This window comes from Rhinolophus hipposideros (assembly GCF_964194185.1).
Source record: "Rhinolophus hipposideros genome assembly, chromosome: 1".
Taxonomy (NCBI): Eukaryota; Metazoa; Chordata; class Mammalia; order Chiroptera; family Rhinolophidae; genus Rhinolophus; species Rhinolophus hipposideros.
The window spans coordinates 106,069,701-106,082,042 of NC_138047.1; the positions used below are offsets into that span (position 1 = coordinate 106,069,701).

Below are 12,342 nucleotides of genomic sequence, written 5' to 3' on the forward strand. Positions count from 1 at the left end.
ATCTCTAACAAAGGACACTTAGAAATCCTGGGTAAGCTGAGAAAGTGGATGGCTCTCACGACCAGACAAGAAATCCTTTCCCAGGTCTAGGAGCTTCCCAAATTTTTCCATTCCACAAAATTAAGGAGGATCTAACAGAGCTGTCATCTGACAGATCATTAAAAAAAGTTTTGATGACAGTTTTGGCAAGTAACTCAAAGGAAATTCAAAGAACTGAATGGCAGTGTTATCACAAAACTCCTTTCATTCTTGTCCACTTATGTGTATAAACAAGGTTTCTCAGCTCTTATGTCACAAATGAAAACTAAGAATGTAGTAGATATTGAACCCTGTCATATTCTAGAAAAAAGTAACAGTCATCCACGTGCACGTGATCTAGTTATGGGGGAAAAAACCCACTGCCTTAAGAGGATTTTCGAATAAAATAATGTATTTTTTGTTTTAATCCATGTACACTAATAATCGCAAAAGTAACAAACAACTCAACAAGATAACTCAACAGAGAGCAATTGCAGCCGTTTGGTCAGCACTGGAATTTTTTTAAAAATTAAATTTCAACTTGCATATCTATTTTTGTTGCATGTAAGTATCATAGAATGATCAGAAAAGGATTTGCAGGCATAAACAGAGATAGGATACTATGATGTTGGGGAAGTGAAATGGAAATATGAGTTCAAGGAGAAAACAAGGTAAAATTTGTGACTATAAAAAAGGCTTTTTCGGGGATATTATTTCAACAAATGATGGTATCAAACATAGTATTTAGGTTCCGTGAGATACATTTTAAGAAGTGATACAAAGTTTCACTTTAAAATGTTAAGTTTTATTGTATACTGGAGAGTATATCCTTTGCAACTATTTCAATTTATGATGAAAAATTATAGCCGTCAGCTTGAAATATATATATGAGTGATTACCAAGTTTTTTTCAAAATTTTTTAGGGAGTAAATGAACAAAAATGCTCAAAGGGCACTGGCTTACGGTCTGGTAGGGTGAAAAACGCTGAACATACATAATTACAAATAATTGAAGTTCTGTGAAGCAAAAACACAGGGATACTATGAAAGCATAACATAGAGGTGCCCAGCCTCGTCTGGAGGTGGGGACAGATGGTTTCTGCCACTAAAAGGAGCCCCAAGGGGATAAGAGCTGCATCTCTTGTTCACGCTTGTATTCCCACGGTCTAGAATACATAAATAAACATGATGTTTGAGCTAGGAAATAAATGAAAATAAGGAGTTGGCCAGGCAAAGAGAGTGGAGGAAAAGGGTTTCAGGCAGAGAGAACAGCATACGCAAAGGATATGAGGCAGAGAGGACCATGAAAATGTCCAAGGAACCAAGATGGATCATGCCATGCTTGACAATCTGTATTAGAGGTTGTTGTTTTTTTTCCCCTGAAGAGGTAACTGGAAATATTTTAATCAGGGTGATTAGTGACCTAATCAGGTTTCTTTTTATATATTTGTTATCTCTCAGAAAAAAATCTGTTGCTAATCAGTAAGAAGCGGCAACTCATGCATTCGTCCATCAAATATTAACTGAATATCTGTTTTGTGCCAGATACTGTATTAGGCGCTGAGTGTACAGGAGTAAACAGAGAAGGAAGCCCTCACAGAACCTGTAACCCATCAGAGGCATTTAGAGAGTGAAAACACAAGCTAATTTGGAGACTAAGAGAAAATACTTGCAAATCACACATCTGACAAAGGACTTGCATCACGAATATTTAAATAACTCTCGAACTTAACACTAAGAAAACAACTTAATTTTAAACTGGGCAAAAGACTTGTACAGACACCTCACTAAGGAAGGCAGAGAGGCATATGAAAGACCTCACATCATTGAGCAGCAGGGACGGCAAATTAACAATGAAAGAGCACTACACACCTATTAAAACAGCTGAAATAAAAAGTACTGACAATACCGAGTGGTGGTGAAGATACGGGGCCCCCAGAATTCTCACACACTGCTGGTGAGAATACAAAATGGTACAGCTACTCTGGAAAACAAGCTAACAGTTTATTTTTTTAAATAATAGCTTTATTGATATATAAGTCAGAGAACATACAATTTACCCATTGAAAGTGTGCTTCTCAACGGTTTCTAGTCTATACACAAATTGTGCAATCATTACCCCAATCAATTTTAGAACATTTTCTTCACCCCCCCAAACCCCAATGGGTAATTAGCAGGCACTCCCCATTTCCCCCTAAGCCTCCCAGCCCTACAGGCAACCTATGTTCTGTCTCTATGCATTCGCCTTCTGGACAGTTCACGTAAATGGAATCACTCATACAATATGTGGCCCTCTGTGACTGGCCTTTCTCGTGTAGCATGTTTTCAAGGCTTGTCTGTGTTGCTGCCAGGATTAGCACTTCATTTATTTTTATTGTCCAATATCTGCAGTGTGGATATATCACATTTTATTTATCCATTCATCAGTTGATGGACATTTGAATTATTTTCACTTTGGGGTCATTATGAATAATGCTGCCATGGACATTTGTGTCCAGGCACTTGTTTATAACATTAAACATACAGGTACCATATGACCTAGCAATACCACTCCTGGGTACATGCCCTCGATAAATGGAAATTTAAGCTCACTCAAAAATCAGTACACAAACATTTACAGCAGCTCTCTTCGTAAGTGCCCCCAAACTGGAAACACCCGAAATGTCCTTCAGCAGGTAATCAATGACTGCGGCACATCCATACAACGGAATATTACTCAGCAAGAAAGAAGGAAGGAACCACTGATACACACATCTTAAATGACTCTCAAAGGCATTACGCTGACTAAAAGAAGTCAGTTTCAGAGGGTTGCCTTCTGGAGAATTCCATTTGCATAACATTCTCGAAAAACCACACTATAGCAAGGACAGGTTGTGGGGGGTGGGGGGGTGTAGTGTGGCTACAAAGGAATAACACAAGGGAGGCTCCGGGCATGAAATGGTTACACCAATAAAAAGTCAGAATCCATAGAACTGTACAGCAGAAAGGTAAACTTTACTGTATGTTAAGTTTTAAAATAAAATTAAGAGAAAAAAAACGACAGTAGCCAGAAAGACACACATTGCCTCTCCGAGCACCTTGTGCGCCAGCCTGGAAACGAAGCATTCCTGACTGCATGCTTCTCGTCACTGTGCCCCTCGGCCACAGAACAGGTGACACTGGCCATCCTAATGTGACAGAAAAGGTATGCTGATCCAGATCAAGAGTGTTCTCCAAGTGTAATCCTAGCTGGCCTCCAGGACTGCCTCGGAGAATTATGAATCATCATTAAACGAATGGGTCACAGCTGACATGCCCCCTACAGCACAGAACAAAGAAATGCCCTGCGAAAAGCACCTGCTTTTAGGACTTTCAATCTGGGCCGTGTATGCCAAAGTGCTGTTGCTGTTTTGTTTTGCTTTGTCTGTTCATGGTGCCTTAATAAGTCTGTCATGTGGGCCTCTCCATGTTACCCCATTCAAGCTGCTCTGGAAAACAGCCTATCTTTGTGGACTGCCCCTTTCTTTCCTCTTATTTGTGCTATGTAGCCTATACTTTACGTGAGATCATCCTAAACAGAACTTCCGAAGTTGATAAAAATCCAGGGTTTTTTGTGTTTTGGTCATAAACACAAAGCAACATCACTTTAATTATGTAGATTACATATATATGGACTTTATTGCTTTGAAGCAAAGACTGAGCCCAGAACTTCGGGAGACCAGGGGTAGTAAATCCCAAAACGTCAGGATTATTCTTAAGTCACCAAGAAGGAGCTGTTTTGTAACAAAAACTGAATTGAACTTGGAATCAAAAGGCACCAATTTGAATGATCATGGCTTTGCTTACAATCCAGCCAAATTCTAGACAGATATGAAACAATATAATAAATACGTTTAAAAATAACAATAAATAATACTAAGTCTGTTAAAAGTATGTTAGATGGTGATAAGTGTCATGGGGGAAAAAGTAGAGGAAGGGAAGGGAAACCGAGGTAAAGTGTGGGGGAAGAAGTGAATTATCATTTTAAATAGCGTGGTCAGGATGGCCTCAGTGAGAAGACGACAGACGTGGAAGGACGTTTGGAGGAGCGTTTGGAGGAGCGGAGGGAAGCATTAGCCAGAGGTATCTGGGGGAAGCATTCCAAGCGGAGGGAACAAGTACAGGGCCCAGAGACAGGAGTGTACCCAGCATGCGTGACGAAATGCAAGGAGACCAAGTGTCTGTTAGGCCTCGTGGCAGAGATGTCAGGTAGGTAGTCAAATCAGAGTTTGAAAGAGAGTCTGAGCTGGAAATAAAACTTTGGGAGTTACTAGAATTCAGATAACAGAGCTGTGGGGCTGGCTGAGATCACCATTTATCATTCTTTGAACAAATATTTAATGAGTGCCAGTGTGTCACATGTGTGCCAAGGAGGGGAAAGGGACAGGGGGGAAGGGGAGGAGGAGGGAGAGACAAGGGGAGGCGGAGGGAAGGGGAGGAGAGGAACAGAGAGGGGAGGGGAGGGAGACATTCTCACAAAATGCTCTCCATTTCAACTGTAGTTTAACCAGAGCAATGGGGGAGGCCAGGGGGAAAGAAACTGAGAGATAATCCCCAGTTCATGGTTTTAAAAGAAAAGCCAAAGAGGTTTTTAAAAAGTAGTGTAAAATTAGGTAATATCAGATCTGATTCTTAATCCAGGTGATTAATTTCTCCTCTTGTCAAATCACCACTCACACTCTTCATCAGTTTATTCTCTGAGAAATCCGTGAGTGTGATCAGAAGATGAATCAGAGGTGCCTTGCTTTCTGGTAGTTTCTACTAGAGGGATTCTGCTTGCTCAGCCACGTTAATACAAATGCTGCCGGTTCCTGTGTCTGCAATGCTTCATGAAGGCTGTTGTAAGACAGTGTTATGTTTTGTTCTGCACAGCTGAACATTTGATTTTTATCACAGCTATTCCTAAAAATGGGTATTTCATCCCTGATATGAGTTGCACATAGATCTCAAAAGAAACCTTATGGAGGGCAGCACAATGCTGATGCAATCCTAGCAGTAATTTATGAACAGGCTTTGCTTCAAAAGTTTAAAGTTTGGAGTATATGTTGTTTAGCTGCCCCAGAGTCTACACACGTCCACCTGTGTGGCAGGTGACTCAACAGCCCCTCTCATCTGGGTGATGGGGTATCTGTGTATTAGGTCAGCTATGTGCTGAAAAATCTTAGATATGGGACTGAAATGTGTACCAATAACCAAACACTCACAGTTTACATTACCCCTAGGTAATTAAGGTTCTCTTAAACAGAAACAAACTCTAGCTAGCTTTCAAAACAGGGCGGGAGGGGAAGGTACTGAATGGATACTAAGGTTACCCAACATATTTGAAAGATGTAACTTCAGAGTTTATCAAACTAAGCCCTACCGGCATTTTGAGCCAGATAATTTTCTGTTGTAGGGGAATTTCTGGGTGGCGGGTGGGCGGGGGTGTCCAATACATTATAAGACGTTTGGCAGCACCACTGGCCTCTACCCTCTAGATGCCAGTAGCAGTTCCCTCGTTGTGACAACCCAAAATGTCCCCAGAAAGTGCCCAATATTCCCTGGGGTAAAACTGCCCCCAGTTGAGAACCTCTGGTTTAATGACTAAAACATGGGAAGGGCAGAGGTACAGCTGGGGCCCTGGAACAACTAGAGGCAGATATTTCAAACGTCTCTGGAACGCCCCGGAATTCCAATCCCTTTTATCCTCGCACATTAGCTTAATTCTCTCAATGCAATTCAGCAACGGGAACATGGCCACCAAGAGCTCCTGAGTTTTGTAAAAATCCAGGGAGGGAAAAAAAAGACTCTTTTTCCTAATCCCAATTTGTAAAAATTCCCAGGGGAGGACTCTGATTGACCCAATTTGAGTCTGGTACCTGTCTCTGTTCTGTGACCTAGAGGGTGGAGGACGTTATGTGGGAACACAGCAGCTTCTGCTGAAACTACCAGTTTGCAGCCAGAGGCAGGATAAGTTCCCAGATGGAGGAAGGGCAGCTGTCGATAAAAGGATGGTCGGGGGACAAAAAAATAAGATATCCACCACAGCCACTTAACGCTGAACAAGAAGCATAACGCACAGCGAAAGGCAGGACAGTAAGAGCTCCTTATAACAGTGAGCTGGATCTGCTTTCCTACATCCGGGGTAAGTCTGGGAGTTAGGTACTGCAGGAAGCCTCTGAGCCCACTTCGAGACCATTATTTAGTTTTGGATAAGTGGGCAAGCAGAGTACGTATCTATGCTTGGCTATTTTGTCACTGATGTATTTTAAAGTGAGTTTCTGGACGATACACTTAAGCAATCCACAGGTGAAATTTGGGAATATTACTATCACTGTAATATTACTGCCCAATCAGACATGGGCAAGGACTGACAGTTGTGGGCTACTAACAAAACATACTGTTAAGATGTGACCCTGCCTAAGTCAACGGGAGACCATAATTGAACAACCATTGCCCAATTTGTGGGCCATCAGAAAACCAAATGTTTGCCTTGAAACTTTCCAACTGAGATCAAGAACAAAATCCAGGAATGTAATATACACATCAAACAGACGTGAATGCATTCAATTCATAACTTAAAGAAGGAAGCTGTCTAAGTTAAAATTTACTTGAGACTTTCCCAAAGTCTCAGAGAAGACGGGAGACAGGAAATCCTTCCCTGGTTTTCTCATTAGCAAATCGCAGAAATTATGTTCTGTGTTAATTAAAGAAGCACCTGTAGCTTGAGTGTGGCAATCGAAAAGCGGGGTGGGCAGGGGCTCTGGCCTGCATCCCAGATCTCAGCTTTGCCTCGGGCAAGCTGGTGTACCTACGGTGTCTCCCACGCCCTGAGATCTCCACAGAAGTGGGCTCAATCACCTGATTACAAGCTTAGCACAGAAGAAGTACCCCTTTATTGGCCAGGAGCCAATCATAACCAAAGGGGGACAAAGTGTGGGGGGTTTCCACCTGCACGGTCAGCTCAGTCACATTCGTGGAAGTCGAGTCCAAGGGTCACAGCCCTCTCCGCTGTGTTCTTGGATCTCACTGTTACAGTCGGTTTTTGGGGCCACAGTTCCCAGTGAGCAACACACAGGAATAGCAGTACTTTCAGAGTCCATCTGTGGATTACTTACATGTAGTACCTCGAAAACTCTCTAAAATCCCCATGTTAGGAAAAATCCCATTCCTACATTTTAGACAGACAGCTGACAAAAAGGAATAAGCAATGCGCTTCTTAGTCCTGGGAGGGGTAAAAAGCACCCCAACACGCACCTCTTCACTGTGAAGCCAGAGCTCTGGGAAGTCTGCTAAGGCAGCGATGACGAGCCTTGGCGGCAATTAGATAACCATAAACTTCTATCTTTTCTTACAAAAGACTGACGTTCGATTATTGCTTTTATGAAAGCCATGATTTCTTTCCATTTCCACTTGAGGACCTGGGGAAGAGCCATGCAAATATGGAAGCGTCACAACTGGAAGGAGGGCTGTGAGATTCCATGTTCCACTGAGGGAGAGAATCCAGCCTGGAGAAGACGCGACCATCAACCGTCACAGTTCAGATTCCAGGAGGTGAGGATTTCTCTGTTAGGACCTCCCTGCGTCACGCAGCACCGGGAAGTCTGCAGTAACTGGTTAACGAGTGATTATTTCTGTAAGGCTTCTCCGGGAATCAGGAAGACTTATAAGGACACAAATCAGAGAAATGTTTCTCAATCTTGTCACTGGGGGAAAGTGTGAAGCATAAATATGTATTGTCGGAAGTTAAGCAATCCATTTGTCAAGCCCAGCAATAGATAGAGTACCTTCTATGGAAAACAGAAACTTCTTCATGAATAAACTTCATTCTATCATGTTCTGCTTTTTAAAAATTTAAAGTGAGAAATAAAGTTATTTCAGTGATTTGGATATGGCAAAAGAGCTTAAATGTTATGTAGATGTGTTTTATTAACTTTTAAGGGATCTTTCTCTCTTACCTTTCCATACTAAGAAGCCTAAATGGATGGTCCACTTTGTCCCCATTTTTCAATACCTTACATTAATCCTAGACCTTTACGACCTGGCTTCTCTCTTAACTCTCCATTGAAACTATTCTCCATTATAACCAATGAAGCTGGTCAAGCCTCCTGGTCTCTCCTCGGCATCATCATGACAAGTAACCAAGCATTTAGTCAAAATCCTCTCTTCTTTGGCATGCACGGTACCCCATCTGTGTTCTTTATTCTCTGAGGGCACACTCCAGGAACTGTCCTTAGCTCCAGGCCAAAGAACTGCTCTTGGCACCCTTCTCCTCTAAACGTGACCTGTGGAATTCAGATGCATTTACAGGGCAGCGTGTGCAGGAAATGCGGGGTAAGTTTTGCCGAGTGAACGCACTGTCGCCTTGAAATGCTCTTCTCCCACACTCCGTGTTCAGTGTTCGCCTCGCCCACTGCGCATTCTCACATTGACCTCACTTAGCTTCAGCCACCAGATTATTCCAGCAACTCCTTAGTGTTGTCTACTCTTCCTATTGTTACACACAATCAGGCGTGTTTATATTCATTTACGGATGCCTACCTTTAGGGCCCAGTGCACTCCATGTTAATAAAGCTAATATTTGTTGAGCATTTACTATGAGCCAGACACTATTGTAAGTATACATATGTTAACAAACCTATGAGACAGGTACTAGCACAATTCCCATTTCACAGATGAGAAAACTGACGCAGCGAGATAAAGTAACTTGCCTGGGTTGCACAGCTAGAAAGGGCCAAAGCTGGGGCTTGCAATCTAGACACACTGGATTCCAGCATCTCTGATCTTAACCACCACCATGTACTGCCTTTATATCAGCCACTGTTTTCTTTTAAATTCTACACTCATAAAGGCAAGCATTATGATCCTCCCAACTATTTTTCCAGCGTCCAGCAGAGTGCTCTGAAAAAAATACGGGTATGTAAGCTATACCAGTTAAGGATTTTGACTTTGAGTGCATTTCTTTTCTTTCTTTCACTTAATTCATTCTAGTCATCCCACAAATGTTTGCTGCATTTTTACTATGACCCTGCACTGCGGACTGAAAATTGAGCAGGCCATGGCCAGTGCCTGAGAAGCACCAGTGGGGAAAACAGTCAAGGACGGCAGCGTAGTGCAGTAAGGGATACAACAGCCACAACTGCAGATTGCCTCGTGTCCGTGTCAACCACTGCACAAACCAACACAACCTTCCATGTGCCCAGAATGTATAGAAACATAAAATGTACAAAGAATCTCGATGTAGCAGAAAGAACACAGGGTTTAGAGTGAATTCTGATCTGCATTCTTGTCCTGACGCTTTGGGGATTACGACTCAGACCAGTCCGCCTGGGTTCTCCGAAGCTCGTCGTCCTACTGCTCCAACACGGAGGCCTTCCTCAGAGCACCGTGAGAAGGAAGTGAAGATGGCCAACTGGGACGCTTAAAAGAAGCACCAGCCACGACTCACGGACCCCGCCCCAGGAGACCACACTGGTCACTACCAACAGATCAGGACACACTGTCCTCAACTACACAAAACAGAACTTCTCCGAGGCCGTGTTTAATGAAGTGCAAATACCAGGCAAGTACAAGTATATAAAGAAGGCGTAGCTCGGAACGATCAGGTTTCTGAGGAATGGACCATTTTTTAAAAGACAAGAGTCACTGGCTGGCTCAAAGGAAATGGTGGAAGGGATTCCGGGGCAGGGCACCAGCATTGCGACAGTCACTCGGTGAAGGAAAGAAGAGCCACACGATGACATGGCGCAAACGTAAAAGGAGAGTAAGACTAGCAGTGGAACAAGAGGGGCGATCTGACGAGACAGTCTGAATATGGTGACAGAGCCAGGGAGAGAGTGGGATGAAAGCAAGGAGACGGTGCCTTCTTCATCCAGGAAACAAGGAGCAAGGCCTGCCACACACCAGGCGCTGTGTCTGATGCCGGAATAAAGGGGAGAGCACAGCACGCAGCCAGCTTTGATCTGAAGGAGCTTCCAGTCCTGTGGGAGTGGCGTCAACAGGTTAATAAACAAATATAAACCCCAGACCACGCGAAGTGCCCGGAAGGAGGGAGCTGCCGTGGCCTGCACAGTATATACTGGCGCAGAGACAGGAGGGAGGGCTGGTCTAGGAACAGGACTAGATATGGGAGTGAACGAGAGAGGATCCCCAGGGTCTCTCAAGTTCACAGTCAAGAAGCCGGATCTTGCCCTTCTCCTTGAGGATCCAAGGAGCAGGGACAGGAGGAAAATAAAGTGAAGACATGACACTGTCCCTGCTCTTCTTGAGCAAATGTCTCCCGGAAACACTAAGCATAGGGATGTGCAATCCTCTGTAAGTTTCATTTTCCTCATATGATTCTCAGAAAGTACATGAATGCGACCAAATAAAACTCCTTCTCTCAAAACGGATTCTCCCATGACAGAATCATTAAAACTTCCCTAGGATGGTGAGACCTAAATGAACACAACTTTAAAAAAATAATACAGCATACTGGGAATGGTTGTAAAGTTTCTAGAAAAATTCATGGTCTAATATGCACTGATTACATCCAATAAATACCTCAAAACATTTGTTTTCAATGCTAATTGGAATGTGAATGATCTGGATATTAATAACAGGGAAAAAGAGCTTTGAATATTGCATAAGCATTCTAAAAAGCTGTGGTCATGTTTTGTTTGTATTTTAAGAATAACTTCAGTTGACAAGATTCCTAGATAAAATTTAAATATTTTGAACTGGCCGTGCCTGCCATTCATGGTAATTCTCACAAAGACTCATCAAATCATAAAGTGTCTTTAAGAGAAATGGTTTGAAGTGGGTTTTGAACACTACTCACTATTTCTAATGGATACCAGCCTGACAAGCAAAAGCAATAAAAACGTACAACGAGGAAAGAAAAACAAAACTGTAAGACCTATTTGAGAAAAGAGAAAGAGATTTGTTTTAGCAGTCTCCATGTATTTAAAAAAACATCTTATTAAGTGTACAAAGCAACTGAAAATTTCTAAGTTTAAGAGGAAAATAAATTATATTTCCCTAGCACATAAAAAAGAGTTATAGTCAGCGGCAACATTTTAAAAGCTACTTCTAAAACATACTACTCACAGATATATGCCCCTCCCCCACCCCACGCAGCCTTTTCTTCCAGTGCAAATTATTGATTTGCAGACAAAAGTGGGTAGTATTCAGAAAACAAACATCTGATTATAACATAAGCTAACGCTGATACAAAAGCTTCTGTGATGATAGAAGGCAGTATCTCAAATCTAAGAAGGTAAAACATCAAGTAGCAAAAACGAATCCTTTAAGAACGATCAAACTAAACAAAAATTAAAATTAGATATAAATTCAAGTTTTAGACTGTGGTCAATTGAGGTCTAGACAAAACTCTCTGTTTGTTCACTGCCTAGTCTCCAGTCTGCTCCAAGTTTGAAAAGGTAATTGAACACAGTCTATAATTACTGGATTAGACACAGATGGGCTCTGTACATTTCAGGGGAAAAAGCACTGTTTTGATTCATTTTATGATTGCCTGTAAGGTCAGACTTTTCAAAATGTACTTTCATCTGTTAAATGGTTTCTCAGATTCCCTGGGGTATATCTTCAATAACTGTGATGTTTTAAGCAATTTGGGCCTATCAGATCCTGTCTTTGAATGTAACTAGCTGCCCATTTTCTAGCATTATAAATGTGCATGTAGGTTAATTGCTACATCTCTTACATATTTTCTGAAGTTGAAGTTTTTTGGGAAAATACTGAAAAACTGTGCCCCTTTTCTGACAGGCGTTGGTCATACTGATGAAGATTTTCACATACGGAAAAAAAACTTAGCTACTTAATAACAATTTAGTGTCATCTAAAGTCCATGAAAAATGTTTTCTAAGGGACGCAAGTGAAAAACAGAGACAGAAAAACATCAACATTTTGGACAAAAGTTGTCAGCAAAGTAAGTTTTAAGTTTAGATTTCTTGCAACTGAATAATTTATCACACATACTTGACTCAAATCCTATGTATTTTTATTTAATAACTATCAATGACTAGGAAGTATGCTGTCTGTACTAACACAAAAAAAGAAAAACTATTCCCTAATCAAAAAATAAAACCCACAAAAAACCCTAAACATAGCATTCTGTATCACTTACAATAATAATGCTGTCATTATACAGCAACGTATTATAAATTCATAGTGGAAAATAATATCTAACTTGGAGAATTCGGCATTTGGTCCCTTCAGTGTAAAGCCTATCTTATTTCCAAACATCTCATATTAAAACATTTAGTCCACAGAGCTAGACACAAAATTTTTAATCATGAAAGTTTGTGGCATACTCAACAGCTTCAGT

At 41.7% G+C, this 12,342-nt stretch overlaps 1 protein-coding gene across 2 annotated transcripts in view; it reads right to left on the reverse strand.

The window, feature by feature from the left end:
- STX18 (syntaxin 18) overlaps positions 1–12,342 on the reverse strand; it is a 107,155-nt gene that overhangs the window by 71,580 nt on the left and 23,233 nt on the right. The gene's annotated exons all lie outside the window — the stretch shown is intronic.